This window comes from Phoenix dactylifera, chromosome 2, assembly GCF_009389715.1.
Source record: "Phoenix dactylifera cultivar Barhee BC4 chromosome 2, palm_55x_up_171113_PBpolish2nd_filt_p, whole genome shotgun sequence".
NCBI lineage: Eukaryota > Viridiplantae > Streptophyta > Magnoliopsida > Arecales > Arecaceae > Phoenix > Phoenix dactylifera.
In genome coordinates this window covers 21,679,838-21,701,088 of record NC_052393.1, presented here as the reverse complement: position 1 = coordinate 21,701,088, position 21,251 = coordinate 21,679,838, and the positions used below count along the sequence as shown (strand labels likewise).

The 21,251-nt window shown below is 38.5% G+C and overlaps 1 long non-coding RNA gene across 3 annotated transcripts in view; it reads right to left on the bottom strand.

Moving 5' to 3' along the window:
- LOC113461268 overlaps positions 1 to 21,251 on the bottom strand; it is a 58,898-nt gene that overhangs the window by 26,017 nt on the left and 11,630 nt on the right. Inside the window, exons 1-5 of one of the 3 annotated variants that reach the window (XR_005510719.1) lie at positions 16,705 to 16,905; positions 16,459 to 16,583; positions 16,016 to 16,052; positions 15,358 to 15,411; positions 15,153 to 15,257 (exon numbers count right to left, since the gene is read on the bottom strand). This is a non-coding gene — a long non-coding RNA (uncharacterized LOC113461268). Of the gene's footprint in view, positions 1 to 15,152; positions 15,258 to 15,357; positions 15,412 to 16,015; positions 16,053 to 16,458; positions 16,906 to 21,251 lie in introns of those variants that run through there. The other 2 variants (XR_005510718.1, XR_005510717.1) reach the window with 2 other exon arrangements.

Sequence of the window (21,251 nt, the reverse complement as noted above, 5' to 3'; positions counted from 1 at the left end):
CCGGTCAACTTCCCCAAGCTCATTTATAGGTATATGTGTGAGCCCCTGGATAGACCTAGGCTCTCCCTCCCATACGGAATGATATTCACTCTTCTCTTTAGGCAGTACGAAATTTCCATTCCTGAGAAGGAACCCTCTCGTGCCTTGCGATGGACTGATCGCTTGGGTACGGGGACCATGCACAGGATGGGATTTCGGAAGAGAGAAGGGATCTGGGTTAGGAAGTCCACTCTCACCGCTCAGACCACCAGACCATCACCCAGTCCTGAGCCAGATTCTGACTACCCAGAGTTCCCAGACCATCCAGACCTTCCATCCACTCCTCCTGCTCCTACCACCTCTGCCGGACCTTCCTCCTCAGCTCCACCATCTATGGAGGTCCGTATTGATCCAGAGCAGCTCCAGGAGCTGCGGCAGGAGATCGTCCGAGATTTGAGGGACGAGCTGCTCCGGGAGCTCCGAGGTTCCGTGCCAGCTCCCACTCCTGCACCCACTCCATCCTCAGCATTGGTCCCATCTTTGACAGCCGTGACAGACATGACGGCTGAGGTGCGGCAGGAGATCTACAACATTAGGACCCTGGTGCAGGCCCAGTTCCACAGCATGAGCGAGGTCACGAGCACCACGAGGAGGATGCGGGATGACATCCGCCGTGACATGCACACCACCACCGAGGGGGCCGAGCGCTTGTCGAATGTGCTCATCGACAAGCTGGACGCACTTCAGACCTCGGTGACTGGGCTTCAGACGTCGGTGACTGAGCTCTCCACTACACATAGCAGAGCCACCACGTCTATTATCACGCAGCTGGGCCATGTTACAGAGGCAGTCGCCCTCCTCATGGAGCAGAGCCGATTGAGAGGAGGAGTCACATCCTCGAGAGGAGGAGCTACATCCTCCAGAGGAGGAGATGTATCCTCGAGAGGGGGAGCTACATCCTCCAGAGGAGGAGATGTATCCTCGAGAGGGGGAGCCACATCCTCGAGGAGGTCATAGATGATTTTGAGTTGTGTTTTTGTCTTCTTTTGTATTGTTCTTGCTTTACCTATTGTATGCTCAAATGTATTCACCTTCATATCAATACAATGAGTAGACATCTTATCTTCATTTCTGTGCCATTTGATGATTGACTGTGCCATTTGTGTCATTGATTGTGTGTGATTACCTCCTTTTTGGTATGATGACAAAAAGGGGGAGAAATGTGTAAGTATAAAATATGTAAAAGGGGAGAAATATTAAAAAATATGTAAAAGAAATCAATGGAAATAAATAAAACGATAAACTCTTAAAAACACACATAAATTTGTTCTAAGTGGATTCGGTACCTCGAGGCTCATTATCTCTCTTTTGGGGCTCCTAATGGAGTAATCTCCAGAATCTATTCAAGGGATATTCGGAGATTAGCTGAATCCTACTCAAGAACAAATTGACAGATTTTCCCTCTAAAGATAAAATTCAGTTCAAAAAAAAAAAAAAAAACTTCAAAGCATGAAGAGGAAATTCAGAAAATCAAAATATAGTTGAATGCATATGTTGAGGGGGAGAATCTGAATTTTAATCAAGCTAAAACATTAATGACATATAAGCCAAACAATTGATTGCATAATATGAAGGCTTATATAATTCCAAATGAAAGGGGGAGCTTTAACTCCGAAATTTAATGTTTCACTCCCTTCAAACTTGGATAAATTAAATTATCAGACATTTGAATTCATTTATGGATTTTACTTCATTGTTTTATGAGCAATTCATTTTACATATACTCAAAGTTTTGTCATCATCAAAAAGGGGGAGATTGTGGAGTGATTGATTAAAACCCCATTTGATTTTGATGAGCTCAAAGCAATTGAGTATATCTTGTGATTACTAATGAATTCAATTGAGTGTTTCAGTGAAAATCCTGTCCAAGTGTTTCTAGACTTGGTTCATAGTATTTTGGATAAGTTAAGAAGTCTGCATGAACCAATGTCTGAGACTCGAGTCGACTCCCGAGTATCACGAGTCGACTCCAAGTGTATCAAGTTCACTGGCACGAGCTCGAGTCGACTCCAGATTAGTACGAGTCGACTCCGACTGAGAACAGAAAGAAGAACAGAAAGCTTCATCTCAGAACCTGTCAACGAGTCGACTCCTGAAGTGCGCGAGTCGACTCCAATGTTCACCGAGTCGACTCCAGGGAAGTAAGAGTCGACTCCAAGCAGTCACAGGCAGAAAAGTCAGAGAGCAGTTTTCGGGTCTGAGATTCGAGTCGACTCCAGTGGAACGCGAGTCGACTCCGATGGTTGGCAGGTCGACTCCAAAGAAGGTAAGAGTCGACTCTCAGAGGAACACAAGAAAAAAGTCAGAGAACGATTTTCGGACTCTGAGATTCGAGTCGACTCCCGCAGTACACGAGTCGACTCCGAGACTGAGCGACCATCAACAGACAGAAGACCATGTTACTGCCTCTGAGATTCGAGTCGACTCACAGACAGCTCGAGTCGACTCCAAGACAAGCTTCACGTCAAAAGGCAGAAGACCAACTTTCGGAAACTGAGAGCCGAGTCGACTCCAAGGAAGTTCGAGTCGACTCCAAGACTGGATGAGCCAAAAGACAGAGAATCGGGAGTTCGGGCTCTGAGATTCGAGTCGACTCCCAGGACAGTAGAGTCGACTCGAGTGGACAAAATTCAAATTTGGATCCACGGACTACAGAGGATGAGCCGACTCCAAAATTGCCAGGTCAGCGCCAGAAGTTGGCGAGTCGACTCCGGGTCAAGACGAGTCGACTCCCAGTTAAGACGGCTACTTTAATTCAAACTGGGAACAGTTGCCGAGTCGACTCCGGAAAAGCTCGAGTCGACTCCTGCTACAGCCGAGTCGACTCCTGATCGCGCGAGTCGACTCCAACCCACCAACGGTCACATTGTCAGGCTGCGCAGAGTGTGCAGAACGGCCAGAAAAAGCAGAGTAACGGCTAGTTTCCGTGGGGGTTGGCTTAAATAGCCACAGAAGACTGTAGCAAGGCAGAGAACACACATTCCACTCCTAGCATTCAAGTCTTCAAGCTCTCTAAGTGCTCTTCAACGAGAAAAAGGGAAGATCTGCATTTACTGCTCCACCAACATCTTCCCAGCATTCAAAGCTTCCTCCTCCTGCTTTCAAGTCGATCACTCTTTCAAGAGGAGACCGGAGTTCCAGAAGCCACACCTCTTCACCATCTTAAAAGCGTTTGAGGGCTTCTAACTCCTTTACGATTATATTGTCTTAAATCTGCTTTTTGAGAAGCTATCTTCTGTTTTCTTCTATCTCGTGTATTTACTTGATTCAATCGGGGGATTGAATCAAGGGGATTAAGGTTGGTTGGTGAGCCGGTTTAAAACCAACGAGTGTAAGGGTTTGATTGTGAGCCCGGAAAAACAATCGGGGTTGGTTCTAGTCGGTGAGCCTGGGAAAACCGACCGAGTTCGTTGTGAGCTCGTAAAACAACAAGTTCGGTTGTGAGCTTGCAAAACAACCGGCTGTAATCCAAGGGGGTTATAGTGAAATTCCCAAGTGAGACTTGGGGAGTGGACGTAGGAGCAAGGGTTAGCTCCGAACCACTATAAAACTTTGTGTTTGTAGTGCATTGTCTCTCATCTTCTTCCCCACACATTACTCACAGCACTTAGCTTTAATTAAATAACTGGCTATAGTATTTAGTTAATCATCCACAAAGTTTTAATTAGCTAAGTTAATTTAAAAACCCAATTCACCCCGCCCTCTTGGGTTGTCTATCTGGGCAACACAATGCATATAGAATATTCAATGAAAAGATTTTAGTTGCAGAAATATCAATTCATTTTATTCTTTATGAGACTAATGATTTATTATCAAAATACTAAAAACAAATTATATATGTATATGGTTAATCTTTTACATATAACAATCTGAAAAACCTGGTAATAATTAGAACCAAATTGGATTTTTCAGATATGCACTTAATGAAGAAAAATTGATGACGACTAATAGACTAAATCAAGATAAGATGAAATAGATCTTGATAAGATTCTTGCATGATTAGAAGTAAAGATCACCATTATCATTTGTTTGCTTCATGAGCTTTATAATCTGTCAAATGAATGTGTAGAATGCACTCCTATGTGGTTATTTCATTAAAAAGGAGATCTATGTTAAATAACCACCATATTTGAAAACATTCATTACAAATAGGTTAAAGCAATATATAATTTGGAACAAGCATCAACAGCATGATACAAAAGCTTAAGCAACCTTTTGATAGAAAGTAATAGTGATAAATCTTTGCATCAAAAAGAAGAATTTGTGATATCTTACTTGCTCAAAGTCTACATTGATAACATCATTTTTGGTTCTACTAATGAAGAGTTATATGAAGACTTTACTTAGCTCATGCAAGGAGAGTTTGAAATACGTATGATGAATGAATTAACATCTTCTCTCAAACTCCAAATTAAGACAAACAAGAAAAGGGTGATCTTCATTGACCAAAGTTAGTCCACAAGAAAAACTCTTATAGAAGATTGGCATGAAGAAGGTATATCTATGACCCCATCTTGTAGAATTTGAAAAGGATGAGCAAAGTAGATCTATTGTTTAAAGCTGTATTGAAGCATGATAGGATAATTATTTTATCATACAGCTAGTAGACCTGAATGTATGCTTATTATGTGACCTTATGCAAGACTTCAATCCAACTTTAATGAATCATATTTTGAAAGAAACAACCGTTTAAGATAAGTTGATTAGAACCTAGCTAACATATCCTTTTGATAATTATCTTAAGCAAATAGAATCTAAACTAAATTGATTTTGGAAATAAGAAATTGATTTGACCTTGATAAATCTTTCCATTGCCTCACATGCTTGTCCTTGAACTATCTTGGTTAATGAAACTATTTCTTTAGTTCAAGTGATATGTGCTTGCTTATATTTAGGCAATCTCTTGAGTAAAGTGACTCAATATTCAACTATTATCTTATCTTAAATTGAGTCATCTAGTTAGAAATATGTTGGATGAATGGGTTGTATCTTAAAGAAACTAAAGACTTTCTTTCAAGAAAGAAAAGGAGTTTGGTAATAATGCAGAATCCTTGAGCAAGAAAATGAGTGATTTCAGCTTGAAGGACACCTCCATATAAGATACAATAAACATTCACATGCAAACAAGAGAGAGAATCTTCTTCAGCCAAAAGTTCACACATAAGAAATCTAGTTTGGCTTGAAGAACATATAATGAATAAGTAATTCTAGATATCTCTCTCATAAATTAGCTGAGCAAAGTCAATAACTTTAAATCTTATTATGACATGATTAAAATCATTAATTGTTAATCTTTTGATATCATGTCCATATATGTATTAATTGACTTATGCTTTTGGAAATTGTTTCATGGTTTGCTCAAACTAAAATATTTCTATGGATATATCATAACCATGAAATACACAAGTATATGATTAAAACTTTGATTTAGAATGACTTGTGAGAAGCTACGAATTCTTGGGCATAATGAAAATGTTGTTTGCATGATATACCTCTATATGATACATTTGATTATTTCTTTATTCTGCTCTTTCATGTAAATTACTTGAGAATAACAAAATGAAAGAGAGATAAAGAAAAGAAAATGAACATTATTCAAGAGAAGTAAAGATCTAAGTAAAAGGCAAATACTTCAATCTTAAGGAAAAGCAAAACAAGCATAATATATTCGGCACATTTGGAAGGAATAAAATCCATAATTAATTACACTTAAACAGGGAGAATTTGAAGTAAACATTTTAACCTTTCTATATTGCTCATCATAGGGATGGTGCCTATGGGGAGGCTAGTGGTAGTACCCGGTACTATTTGACCCAACTATTCGGTGTAGGGCATATTAGGGACGGCACAAGAGGGAGGCTAGTGGTAGTACCTCGTGCCCCTTCCCAACTCCACCGGATAGGGAGCAAATAGAGTATAGAGCATAAGAAAGTAAAAATGAAAGACAAAGTTAATGAAATTATATAAGAAGAATCAAGTCAAATTTATTAATCACTTGAAAACACACTTTAAGGATGAAATCATTGCAAGATAATACTTAAACAGGGGGATTTTATTTGAAAAGAATTGATTTTGATCCTTGATATGCTTGTTCTTAATATTTTAATGCATGACTTAGCACACAGTATACTTTGCATATGGCATGATGGTTTAAATTATGGGTTCTCAATGCTTCATGCTTGGATAATTTGATTGAATGTTTGGAATACTACATAAATTTTTTTTTTTGGGTATTATTAAAAAGAAATTGCAGATTTGTCGTTCACAATCATCGTTAAAATCTGAAAGATGAATAAAATTTGTAAAAAGGAGAAGAGAAGGATATCTCTATTTAGGAAAAATAAATTGATTTTGTTCTATCCTTCAACTTGCCTAAATCTGGTATATAATGTTCTAATTCATACCAAAACTCAACATTAAATACAAAGATTCTGAAAGTGCTCTAATGTTATTGAAATATGTGTCTTCAATCATAATGATTTAAGATGAGCTATAATGTGGAAGATACATATCTCAAATTATGATTTTGAAAGCCTCTATTGAAAATCCTATGTAATTCAGAATCTGATTTTGTATAAAAGCTTAAACTCCATATGATTTCTAAATAAAATCTTAATGTAAGAAAAACAGAATTAATTTTGGTATTGCTCCGATACGCATCCGAAACATATCATTTCTTATCTTTAAAGTGTACTAATATTGGTCCAAATGATGTGTTTTTCGATGATCTTGATTGCAAACAAAAATTTCTAAAATATATGATCTTATTTTGATTTTAAAAAGATTAATTGTGTTTCATGTATACATTGATGAAAAACTATGATTAAGAAATTGAGTTCTATAAATGATCATCTATATTTTTTTTCTCTCCTACATTCCTAAAGACTTCCATCAGAATATATATAGAGTGAATGATCTTAAAGCTAGAAATATTTCAGCTCACTCAAATGATTCTAAAAGAAAGAAAATGTAAATGCTTTTGAAAGAAACTGAGCTTCAAATGAATCATTCTTTATTAATATTTCTATACATTTTCTCTAAGATTAAGAGAAAGCATAACTTGTTCTTAAAAAGGATTAGAAAGAGTAATTGCTACAAATTTTGAATAATACTAGATTACTCTACATTCTCGATATCATAGAATTTTAGTGTTATTCATGTTTATCACTAAAATCTGAAATTCAATAATTAAAAATGATTAAAGAAGAATGCATCTTTTGAGGGGGAACTTTAGATATTCAGTATATTATCCTAAAATTACTTTAATTTGATGCATACCTTGATTGATTTTGATGAACCTCCTTATATTGCAATACTTGCTTTAATTATAAGTTTATGCCTTGAGAAGAGTTCTATAAAGGTTGTCTTATCTCATACCTTGAGTCTTATGAAAATAAGCTGAAACTTATGGAAAACATATTATTGAGATTGACAATTTTATTGAACATTATCTTCAAACTCTAAACTGTTAAATGGAATAATCAATTGAGGGGGAGAAAGAAAATTTCAGAAGAAGAGGTATTATGGAACTTAATCGCATAAATCTATAACTAAAGGAGAGAGACAGAATACTAAATAAAAAGTGATCCTAATACTCTCCAATATGTATCATCTGAAATTTAAATCTGAAAATCTTTATGATACACCTTGAGGATTGTTATTTGGTTAATATTTCTTATGCGTCCATCATAAACCAAATTGCAATTCAAATAGTTGATCTTAAGAGCCTCTAATTTAATGAAAAAGGGGGAGAATAATGTGTTGAATTTTCTTGAGTATCTCATAGAAAATCTATTTTTGAAATTCACTAATGAGTCCAAATTGGCTTGCTCTTTAGAACTTAAATTGTGTGCCAATTCATATTTTTTTTTATGTATCAAATTGTGCTTATTTTCTAAAAGAACAAAAGAAAGTCTTTAAAAGAGCTCTAAGATGAATCATAAATTGCATGAATTCATATTTTGGTATTTGTGCCCCAATGCTCTTATTATCATAAAAGAACCTTGAAGTCATTAAGAATTAATGATCCAACATGATGATATGTCTTTCAAATATATAAGTTTTGATCTTTTACTCTGAAAATCAATTAAATTGCTCTCATGTTGATAAAATACTTAATATTTTGGGCAAAAGTTCTTAAATGAACAAGCTTTCATACTTATTATTGAAGAGAGGTTAGATTTCCATTCGTGCTTTCTTTGAATATCATTCGTGGTACTTCTTGAATTAACTTAAGAAAGATTCCACCTACACTTGATTAGAAAACTATCTGTGGTATCAAATTAGAAAACTTCTTAAAATCACATTCGATGTGTTCTGCTCTGAAATTATCTTAATTGTCTCTGATCTATGCTCATTAATCTGATTCTAATATTATTGCTTTGAGTTATATGATTCATATCCTTGCAATAATTTGACATGCAAATCAGAGTACAATAAGAAAAAGAAATATTTGAGTATTCTTATCTTTGTGCTTAATGTTTCACTATCTTTTTGATGTTGTCAAAAAGAGGGAGAAATATCTAAGTATATGCTCATAATGCTTTGTGTTTTGCATTGAACACCAACTCAGCTTAAATTGAAATATGTTGAACACCAACTCAGCTTAAATTGAAATATGTTGATTGTGTTAAGCTGATTAAATCTAAAGCATTATCATGAAGTATGTTTTTAAATATATATGTTTTCTACTTCATGCAACTTAGCTATGTATTACTTCTAGAACACAATATATTTTATATTGCATATACTCCAAGTTTTTGTCATCATCAAAAAGGGGGAGACTGATGACCCAAAGATTAATTTAAAGATTGATTTTGATGATCACAAAACCTTGAAGTATAAATATTAATGTTTGTGTTGCAAGAAGAAAGATTATTTATTTTGCAAGGAACATAGCAAGTTGGAAGAATTCAAGAAGGCCTCCAAAGCTCTCAAGAAAAGTTAGAAGAAAGCCACACCTCATTGGCCCAAGATTCAAGTTCAAAGGCTTCAATTTAGAAGAGCAAGTTTTAAGAAAAATTCAAAGGAAAGGCACTCGAGTCGACTCCTACAGTTCCGAGTCGACTCCAAGGAGCAACAGACAGACGGACAGAAAGATTCATCTCAGAACCTGTCAACGAGTCGACTCCTGAAGAGCGCGAGTCGACTCCGATGCTTGCCGAGTCGACTCCAGGGTAGTATGAGTCGACTCCTAGGAGTCACAGGCAGAAAAGTCAGAGAGGAGTTTTTGGGTCTGAGATTCGAGTCGACTCCAGTGGAACGCGAGTCGACTCCGATGGTTGGCAAGTCGACTCCAAAGAAAGTGAGAGTCGACTCTCAGAGGAACACAAGAAAAAAGTCAGAGAGCCAATTTCAGACACTGAGAGCCGAGTCGACTCCTGCAAAGTCTGAGTCGACTCCAAGACAGCGCAACCCCAAAGACAGAAGACGGTATTTTCGTCTCTGAGAGGCGAGTCGACTCCAAGACAGTTCGAGTCGACTCCAAGGCAGCGCGACCCCAAAATACAGAGGATCAGTTTTCGGGCTCTGAGAGCCGAGTCGACTCCAAGAGAATCCGAGTCGACTCGAGGAAGAAAATCAGAAAATATGTCCTCTGGATTCCTGAGAATGAGCCGACCCCTAAGCGCCCGAGTCGTCTCCAGCTATTGGCGAGTCGACTCCAGTTTTAGTCCGAGTCGACTCTAGGACAAAGCAAGCACATTAATTCAAATTTGGAACAGTGGCCGAGTCGTCTCCAGTAAAACATGAGTCGACTCCTGCAACAGGCAAGTCGACTCCTGATCGCGCGAGTCGACTCCGATCCCAACGGTAATATTGTCAGGAAGTGCAGATTGTGTCCAACGGCTCTATTTTTGTCTCTAACGGCTATATTCTTATTTCCACGCCATCAAAAGCTATAAAAACAAGAGGAGAGCTAGGGGAGAAGTTATGGAAGTGGGAGAAAATATTTAGGAAAGAGATTACAAGGGAAATCTCCCATAAGCACAAAAAGGGCCATTCAAAGTGAAATAGAGAGAAGAAGAGCATCCAAGTGAATCCCAAAGCTTCCTCTTCATCCGTGTGCTGCCTCGGAAATCCTCTACTTCGTGCCAAATCAGAAGAGGGTCAAGTAAAGAAGAAGCCGAGCTCCTTCATCTTCAAAACTCGTTTGAGGGCTTCTCTTTACTCTCTTTGTTTATATTGTTATATCTGCTTATTTAAGAAGCTTTGATTTGTTTTACACTTTGTTTTAATATCCTGTAACTTGATTCAATCAAGGAATTGAATCAAGGGGTTAAGGTTTGTTGGTAAGCCAAAGGGAAAACCAACGGTGTTAGGTTTGTTGGTGAGCCGAGGGTAAAACCAACGTGTAAGGGTTCGATTGTGATCCCGGAAAAACAATCGGGGTGGTTCTAATCGGTGAGCCTGGAAAAACCGACCGAGTTCGTTGTGCGCTCGTAAAACAACAAGTTGGGTTGTGAGCTTGTAAAACAACCGGCTGTAATCTGTAGGATTATAGTAAAATTTCCAAGAGGTCTTGGGGAGTGGATGTAGGTGCTGGGATGCACCGAACCACTATATGTTTGTTGTGTTTGTAATGCCTCTTGTCATTGTCTAACTAACACACTTACTTAGATAGATTGCTTGCTTAACTGTTATCCGCGCATCCTTTAGTTGCAAGCATATTCAATCAAGTCACATTCTATACATCAAACTGTTGCTAAGTTGACTTTCACTGTGCATCCATACAACTTAGCATAATTAATCAAAAACTTTCACAAGTAGGTTAAAAGTTTTAAAAGACCCAATTCACCCCCCCCTCTTGGGTTGTATCTACTGGGCAACATATCATCTTCTACAACAGGATTTCTGTCTGTGTTACTAGATCCAACACTAGCAGTGTGTTCTATAATTAAGGGTTGGTTAGATGAAGATGACAATTTAGACTCTCCATGAAATATCCATTCTGTATAACCCTTCAGAAAACCATTCCATACCAAATGTTCTTCAACAATTTGTGGAGCAATAGCATAACAATTTACACATTTTTGACATGGACAAAAAATATTTCCATTCATTTCAGATTTCTCAAAAGCAAATTTAACGAAATTCTGAACTCCATTCAAATATTCGGCACTGGATCTCGACTTATTTATCCAACTTTTGTCCATTCTATTAAAATACTGATTGAACTGCAAGTAATATAAAAAAATAATAAACGAAATTAGGGTATGAATCACCAATACGAAATTAGGGTATGAATCACCAATTTAAACAAGGTATTTGCACAAAAACCTAGTCTATTTATATATTGCCAAAACAGGTCACTTTTTTATTTAGCTCAATGATGCCAAGATACTGCTAATGGGTGCACAAATTAATACAAGCTAATGCACATGTAAAATTGTTATTAGCATAGTCATAACAGTAGGCAGATAATGGTCCGGCAAAGCCAAAAATGAACTTTTCTAGTTTAAGAATACTTGAATAGGATTTTCTGCCAAATTTTATGTAAAAATAAGAATGTAAAAACATACATTTGTGGTACCACATTTATGAATTTAACATGTGTACAAATACATAGATCTAAACATAATAGATTATTGGCAGCTGAATTTGAGGATCCACAATGTTGATCATGAACTACAACATTGAAAATATCCAAAACCCAAAAAGTATGTATTTGAGGATCCACAATGTTGATCATGAACTACAACATTGAAAATATCCAAAACCCAAAAAGTATGTGTCTTTAAGAACAATTACCCACGCATCATTGGTCAGAAAACATATGATATCAATAATTCTATCATGTTTAAATGGATAACAGTGCATACAGATTTTGGTTACACAAAAGATTATGAGCATATTAAGACATGCCTGAGCCAAAATTCAATAAAAACAAATGATTTATTATTTCTGGGTATTTTTTCCTTAATGTTGCATATCAACAAAGGATACTCTGTTCAAAATATTCATCATTGATTTTGCACTGGAAGAGACTAGTGTTCCTCGTTCTCTACACAGGCACATGCATTGGATTCATGCAAGCGCATGCACATATTTCCAAGTTCTTGCCACATATCCTCTAAGCAAGGTTGTATTAATATCTGAAAGCATCCATATCCAAAACTATCCTAATGCATCCAATACACACACTCTCAATTCTCTTAAAGAGAACAAGACATGAATTGTTATGTTTGTTCTATGCTAGATGTAACTAGATTGTTCAATCATCCCATCTTACAGCAAGTATCCTGCGTAAAAAAGTGCAGAAGACTGGAAGTATTAGTCTTATTGTTCATGGACATGACATCTTCAATCTAAAGTAACTATCAAGTTGCACACTTCATAGAAGGGCATTCACCATTTAATCATTTCTTTCACGATAATCTTTCCCAAACCAATGGTCTCACCTCTTAATGATCCTCAATTCAAAGTTTTATTCACTTCTAGTTTTGCCAATTTACTCCTCATCTGCTGACAGTGTTTTTAGAAGAATATAAAAGAAATAAGCAAGCTATGTCAAATCTACACAAAGAAATACTCCAATGGGGTAGATTCAATTACATCAAGAGTTAGCGTAAACAAAATTAGTCAATGGAAATCATATCGTATTGTATATTGAATTACAAGCAAATACCCAATACACCCATATATAACATACCAATTTTCTCAACTTGAAAATACCATACAGACTGACATCTTTAACATTAGCAGTAAAAAGAAATAACTAGGACAAGAAAAATGATGGTCAACCAGGGTAGCACTTCTAATTCCAAAATGTGCAAATTAGGAGATAGTTCTTTATAAATTATTATAAAAGTTACTTTCATTTCTGAATTTAGCAAAATGTTTTTAAAAAAAAACAGAATGGAAAATGCCTTTGTTGTATAATTTTCCAACATTAAATGCTACAATATAATTATACCAAGTGACTCCATCTAATCAGTATGAAGGTACATACTCTTTGTTGTTTATTATAGGCATTTGAGATTAATATATTTTAGAAAATGTAATTTGGCTAGATGTCAATTAGTTGAGATTATCGCAATGTAACTTTCACCATATAAAATTCAAACGTTAGATTTAGATGGCATCATAAAGATCATTTATTTTTATCAAAGTTTCTTCTCGCAAGTTCATTAGGAGATACAACATCTGAATTATTCCTCATGATAATAGTCCTAAATGCTCTCCTTGAGATGATCGGAGAAGAAACTACTACAAAATCTAACATTAGTTGCTTAAACTGTTGAACCCATGACTTAGAACAAGAGAGTAAATGGTTGCAGGGTTACTTTAAGGTTCTCCCTCTCAAATACACTCTCATCTCTCATCTCATCTTTAACTTTTTTTTTACTCCACTGCCTACTTTTTTACCTTGTAAAAGTGCTACTTCATTTCAGTTCTCACTATCCCTTTAACTTGGGTTTCAGCATGGTATTGCGAACAACCCTAAAACTAAAATAAACATGGAAAGAACAGGAGAAGCATTCGGTGTACCAGGCTCGGATTAAACAATCAATATGCAATTAATAAATGTTAAAAGAGAGTATGAGGATCACTTACCTCAGACAACGGCGAGGCGAGATCGACGACGTTCGAGTAGCTAGGGCTCGCGATGGAGGTTTGATGTCGGCGTGCAGCTAGGGCATCGACCGAGAGAGGATGAGGAGAGGGGGTCGGGCGAGCGTTAAAGACAAGAAGAAAACAAACAGGAGGAGGAGGAGGAGGAGGAAGAGGAGGAGGAAGAGGAGGAGGAGGCTTACCTCAGACGACGGCGAGGTCGACGGCGGCGGAGAAGCGGAATCTTCGATCGCCGATCGGGGATAGGGATGGAGGTGAGATCAGTTTGATGTCGGCGCGCAGCTAGAGCATCGACCGAGAGAGTATGAGGAGAGGGGGCCGGGCGAGCGTTAAAAACAAGAACAAAACAAAGAAGAGGAGGAGGACGAGGAGGAGGAGGAGGAGGAGGAGGAGAAGGAGGAGGCTTACCTTAGAGGAGGAGGAGGAAGACGGCAGCGGGGAAGCTACGGCTTGCGATGGAGGTGAGAAGTCGGCGCGCGCACAGGTAGGGCATCGACCGATAGAAATGGAGGAGAGGGGGCTGGGCAAATGGTTGGAGGGTTTTATGTTTTCCAACGACGCTTTTAAGCGTCATCATTTCTAAATCTTTTACCGACGCTTTAACGCGTCGTCGGTTCTTTAGATTAACCGACGCTTACTAAAAGCGTCAGCAAAGGTTGGCGCTAAGCCAAACTTTACCGACGCTTTCCCCTAGCGTCGGAAAAACCGAGTCGGCAAAACTCACATTTGTTGTAGTGATGTCATCTATATTTTTCGGAGAGACACCAATATACAAGGAACCTGTTGTATGTAAGACCAAATGCTTAACCAACTTACATTGGTCAGCTTTTGAAATGCACTAAAAAACAGCTTTCATCTCTTGGACATTCACTTTACTGATTTGACTTGGCTTGTAGATGTCACTAGTTTAGACATACCGGGCCGGTATCGGTACACCTCCCGTACCGGATATCAGTATGGTATAGTTTGCCTTGTACCATCCGGTTCAGGCCTGTACATCAAACCATGGTTTGATCATAACTCTATGTGTAATATGCTATATTGCGTATTGAAGTAGAATAACAAATAAAAAAGAGGCAAGCTATCAGTCTCTCTCCCTCCCGGCTCTCCCTCAATGACCACGCCTCCACCCCACCCCCCACCCCTCTCACCAAAAGTGTGTATGTGCATATGATACAAAAAATCCACACCACTACTAGTTTAGAATCAATACCGAAATATCCAAATTTAAAAGTCCTCAGTATCAAAAATACCTAGAAACTAAAAATTAGATGTTTTAGAGATTTCCCCCTTGAGTATCATGTCGTAACAAAGTGGACAATTTTAGTAGTGGACAACATTGATTTCCTTTGTAGTTACAGAAGCTTCAACATCAAATTAACTGAATTTTGTTCCATATGTGTTGTCAGATGTCTAGATTATGATTAGTGGTTCAGATTCTCAATCTGTAAAGCACAAACGCCAAACTTTTTGAGAGATCACAGGAAGTTTTCTGTTGGTGCAATTAGACAATTATAATTGTCATCGGTGCAAGGAAATACCTTAAAAATCCAGAAGCAATTGTGGAAGTACTCTCTCTAAATGAGTAGGTTCAATTTTATTAATACCCTCTGCTTCAGCTATCATACAAGAACGTTCCACAGCCTCTGTCAAGAAAAGAAATTTCTCAATTAATGGAAGTAGCATATCTGAGAATACTACCTTACAAATGAAACACAAATATATAAATTATTTTAATATTCACACCTGTGACAAAAATGCGAATGAGTTCACAACTAAGCTTTAGAGCATTTGAATTAGCTGCATGGAGAAAGGAATGGTCATATACCAATAGTTTAAGTTTAATGAAACCCCAATCAATATCTTCAAATGAAGTAACAAAAGTTTGAAATATTGTGCAGCACTACTACCGAATTCGTCATAAAACATGAATTATTAACATGATACAACAATAACCTAGAAAAGTAAGCCTTACTGATATAGCATCCAGTGTTTGACCTCCTGGGCCAAAAAATAAACATTTTCTCGTTAGATCACTAAAAATCTTCACTGGTTGCACATGTGCTCATTTCAGAGGGCCATCTCTGGCTAAAGCCTAGAGGCTCTAAAGTCATTGTAATATTCTGGCTAATGAAGGTGCTAAATAATAAGATGACAGTGTTTCTTTTACATAGATATCATAACATAATTTAAAAATAACAAAAACCTAAAAAAAGGATACAAGCATGAAATCCACATGGATAACTATTTCAAATCAGGTAATGATCTACTCAAGATGACAGGATATAATCATTTATGGCTAGCAAGAGACTGACCATAATTTTTTTTCAAAACATATTACGATAAAAAAAACGTCATTAAACAGGAAGCAATTTTCTATATTTAACAAAGGCATAAAAAATACCAGTAGTTTGTCGATTCTTTTTTGTTCTGTCACCTACCTGCAAATTCACAAGAAATTCACATTGAAATTCTTCATATATTACCCATATTTATATATATAAATATGTTTGTATGTGTGTGTATTTGTGTGCGTTTGTGTTTGCATGAGTGCTTTTGTGGATGTGTGTCTGTGTGTTTGTGTGTGTGTGTGTGTGTGTGTGAGAGAGAGAGAGAGAGAGAGAGAGAGACTTAATAACATCTGGACAAGATTAAAGCTATGATGCAAAATAAATCATGGGCATTTAAATTAAAAACCACTGGTCATCAACTACGATAATTATCTAAAACAAAAAAAAGTGTTCTAGATACCCCTTACAATCATCATGTGGACATAAAATGGACAGTTTCATTAGAGATACCATGCTGATATATAAGCAATAGAAATTAAAAACCCAAGCTAGTGACCTTGTATTGCTCCTCTTCTTTCGGCCAACCTTGTACTAGACCCTATGACCAAGATAACATTGCAATGGTTGCTGTATGCATGGCAAGTTCAACCATTTCTCCCTTGCTTATCAATAACAAGAACACTGAATAAAAACAGTTTCTGGTGGCAACACCAACAGAAAACAGCAGTTAAAATGGTGGAAGCATGCAAGCTATGGTCAAGGAGATGAAAGTGACTATGTTAATTGTTTATATCATCTATACCAGAAGAAAAGGAATATCTGAGGGAACCAGCATCGTACGCAGCAATGACAGTCAATTGAACCAGCAAATGATGAAAGTTCACATCTTAATTCCTATAATAAGATAAAAAATATAACGCTAAGGTTATCAACAAATATAAGAAAAGAATATAAACTAGACTTATCGACAATAATATGTCCAAAAGTCTCTATAACTATTATATAATGATTATGGAGTAATATTGGAAATTTTGACCATAAAAAGTGAATCATTCTAAGTGGAATTGTTAGAAACCATAGAGGCATATGGATCTTCGTAGCGACAATACAAGTCTTTAATAAATTTTGATAAAAAAAAAAAGTTAAAAGAGCAAGCAAGTTCTTTAAGTTTTAAATGGATGCAAGTTAATTTTGCAGGTAGTGTTACCAGAAGAGAATAGTTGCTGATTTCGGTCAAAGTCAGTTGTCCAACAGCAGGCCTAGTCTGCTACATAAGATTGCTACATGTACATTTGGAGCACACATCCATTAAATATAGAAATAATTGTCTCTTGAGAGATTTCTTGACACCTTGCTCCATCAATGCAACCAAAGACTTCAACTCAATAGGGTGTCAAAATATCATACCTTTTCAAGCATATATTCAAAATACTTCCAAAGCATTACTACATTACTGGTAAAAACAGTGAAGCCTTTCAATATGTAATATTCCATCTTGCCTAACAGTTAGCAGCCTAAACCTTCAACAGAAGAGGCAACACCACATATTACATGCCTATGGTGTCTAACCGCTATCATATCAAGTTTCTTCTGTTTCTACCTTGGTTCTATCATGGTCAACTTTCATCATAATGTTCATTTTTTGGTATTATGTAATCAGCATCATTCAGTACCTAGTTCCACCAGAATGTCTCTTATAACTGGGTTTGCTTTATAAAAGCTATGCCAATTAATCCTAACTTAACTTATATCCCCTTCCATAGCAAGCTTACTAACACTACTTTTTCACCCAGATCTTCTTTAATGCCTATATTCTCTTTTTAGACCCTTCAGACATATTTGAATATTCCTTTTCAACCAACCTCCATCCCAAGTAAGACCGCATTGGTCCATGATCAGTTAGCAGTCAATTACTGTCAATTTTGAATTCATTAATGTCTTCATATTTAATTTTGTATTTCTAGAGTTTGCTAAACATCCACCTCCTCCTCATCCTCTCTGTGCCCAAAATGCACATGTAAGTTCTCAAACTGTTGTCATATAAACCTTCTTAAGCATCAAGTTAGATTAATACTAACTTTTTATATGATAGGTCTTTTCATTATCGTTGCAAAAATTGAACAGTATAAACATGATTATACCACTCCTTGAATAGAAAAATTAGATGCTCTATCTTGCAAATCTTTGATCCATCAGTATCTAGTTACCAACAATTTAGTCACATTAAATCATCAATATCAACATATAAAGTGGTGACTCAAAAGCTTTAATACCCAAAAGACGAAGGCCACAAAAGAGACTTTTCAGTCAGAAATTCTTGCAAATAGAAGATTTATTTAAGCATGTGGGCAGTTTTTCGACAAAAATAACCATGGAAAGGAATGAAATTGCAAAGTTCATATCTATCTTATTAACAATTGAAGGATAAGCAATAGGAAAACTAGACAGTCACAGTTCTCTGTTTGAACAAGAACAAGGTGTTGCATCAGGCCCCCAGATTCGCTGAGGGGGGAGGAATGTGCTTTACAGGGGTGTCATGACAAGAAAGCATTAAAAAAAGGAAAAAAATAAAAAATAAAAATAAAAGACGAAACTTCTTTTAGTTCCTGCTTTAACCAACTTCTTGAACTCTAACTTTGGCTTTTTAAGGTATTACAATATGGTTAACCGAACAATTCAAAATATAGAAAATGTGAGAAACAAACCTATCTCAATAGAGAAGAAGCTATTTTCACAAACGTAGTTGTGGGAATCAGGGTCAGTTCAGACATAAATCATTTTTTATACTTGCATGGTCTCATACCTGATTTTGGTGAATGGTACGCATATTTTTTATACTTTAGATTAGGTTTAAGCAATTATCTTTCCATTGGGAACCAAATATGAATGATTTCAAAGGTTGAGATCCTAGTGTCAAAACCAAATCAGGGTAGGCCTCCTGTGCTCATGCAACCACAAAAGAAGGAAGAAATTTTACTTGCACCACATTTAGCTCCTACGTCATCATTCTCCCTTTGAGCTTTGTCACACAGAACATACCAACATGTATAACAATCAGATTCAACGGTTGAACCACAAAGTGCCCAAAATGGCGTCTCAGAGGAGGCTTCTTCTCTGTATGACCCCTAATGTAGCATACTGGGTAGTGATGCCTTACCACAAACACAAATGGCTCAGTCATTCAAAATGAATAGGTTCATAATTGTTTGTGTCTGAGCTATATTATGACCCAGAACTCCATAGCCAAGTAGGACGGGTAACAAAAGGAGCAGCCAATTTCCATCAGCTGTACCAAATCATGATGCATCTAAAATACTCTAGATTACATGACAAAGGCAGCAAATCTCACATAAGATTCCTTGTTGAACATTCTCCCTGCCCAAAACTTTACCCATTCAAACTCCATATCAGGTAATGGTGTTTAAACTTTAAACCCTCCCAAGAAGTTTGCATTTAGACCTGTTGCTGGAAATTGGACCCGGGGGCGATCGTCCGTCGAGGAGGGGGAGCTGTCGGCGGACGCGAGGGAGTGATGATGCGTCGGCGGGCGGCGTCCTCTGTCGGGGTGCCTGCAGAAAAGCCGGTGGCCGGGTCTTCCGGCGCCGGCCCTCCGATGCTTAAGTTAGAGGGGGCAAAATAGTGTTTAAAGAAAATGGGAGCAGTCGTCCTCTCTCTTTCCCCCCCTTTTTATAGGGGGGGTTTACCTGCGATGTGACCGGACAAGGTCGTCGTACAGCTCGGCATGTTGCTTGATCCGGTGCACGGACAAGTAAATAATTACACTGATGTCAGAGGTAAGGCCGTCGTACGACCTGAGCCGTCACGCGATCGGGTGAATCATTGCATTGATGTCGGCGGTGAGGCTGGGGTCAGACTTATCATAGCGGACAGGACTCTGCCGAGCTGATTTGCCGTGGAGAACTGAGGATCCGTAGATGAAAGGAGCCACGCGCATTAATTGTTGCGTAGGCCGGAGATTCACATTAATTGTTGCGTAGGCCGGAGATTCACATTAATTGTTGCGTAGGCCGGAGATTCACATTAATTGTTGCGTAAACTGAGGATTTGCCGGGATCATGTGTAATAAATGCTGGGGCAGTGGCAGGATATGGCCCTTGGCCGGACATCGGAGAGGTACGGCCGCGGCAGGTGGTCGACAAAGACCCGCCTTTGAGGTCGGAAGTCCTCTAGGTCGGATGATCCGGGATCGGACGCTCTGGGGTCGGGCGCCGACCTCAGTCGTCCGGGGTCGTCGACTGCGTAATCTTCCGGTGGCAGGGTTATTGTATTACTGGGGGAAAACCGTATTTCCCCAACACTACCCCCCGACTTCCGAGTTCGAGCTGTAGGCTCGGACGTGGGAAGTAGAAGTTGTTATCGTGGTTATCGAGATCGAAGGGGACCACGCCAGCACCCCTAAAGCTTCTGTAACGAAGTCCGCGCCTTTTGAACCTTCGAGGTCGCTTCATGTGGTGGATTTATGATGAGGTCCGCGCCCTTAGGCATTTCGAGGTAGTTATGGCGTGGGCTGCGCCCTTTGGCCCGTCGAGATCGCTTTATACAGCGGACTTATGACGGGGTCTGCACCCTTACGTATCTCGAAGCAGCCATGATGATGATTACGCCCTTTAGATCTCCGAGATCACTTTGAACGGCGAGCTCATAACGAGGCTCCCCGGGCCCGATGAGGTGGCGCCTCGACCTTATAATCGACGCCGCCTCCTTAAATAGGCATGCCGTTTCGCCCTTCGAAATGAGCACGTGGCATGATCTGAGGTCGGACGTTTCCGATTTCGTATTGGCGGAATAACGATCTGGGAGGCTGGGGTTATCTCGGCGCTCCACGTGTCCCTGAGGTTTATTAAATGAAGGGAGCGGAGGTGATGTCCGCTCGTCTTTTAAGGTGATCCGATTTAGTGGGCCTATGATGAGGCCGTGAGATCCGATGGGACGGCGCCTCGGTTGCGTACCCGGGATATTGATCCGGAGTAAATGCGGTGCTTCGGATTCCGAGGTTGACACCTGGCGCGATCTGGACGGGGGATGGAAACTAAGCCCACCAATCCGGGCCGTCAGGGGGGTCTATATAAGCCCCTCGAGTTTGCCCTAATAGTCCTATTTGGTCGCCCTTTGCTTTTGTCGTCCCTACCTCCATTCTCTCTCCCAACGATACTTTGCCGACGGTCCCCGGAGCGGTTTCCGGCAACTCTTTCCGTAGGTTCTTGCCCCGTGCTATTTAGGGTTTACCTCCTTCTTCTCCTACCTACTCCTCTCATCTTTTAGTTTACTTCAATTTTCTGAAAAAATGGGTCTTGGTCCGGAGGAGGTAGGGTCAAGCTTATCGGGGGA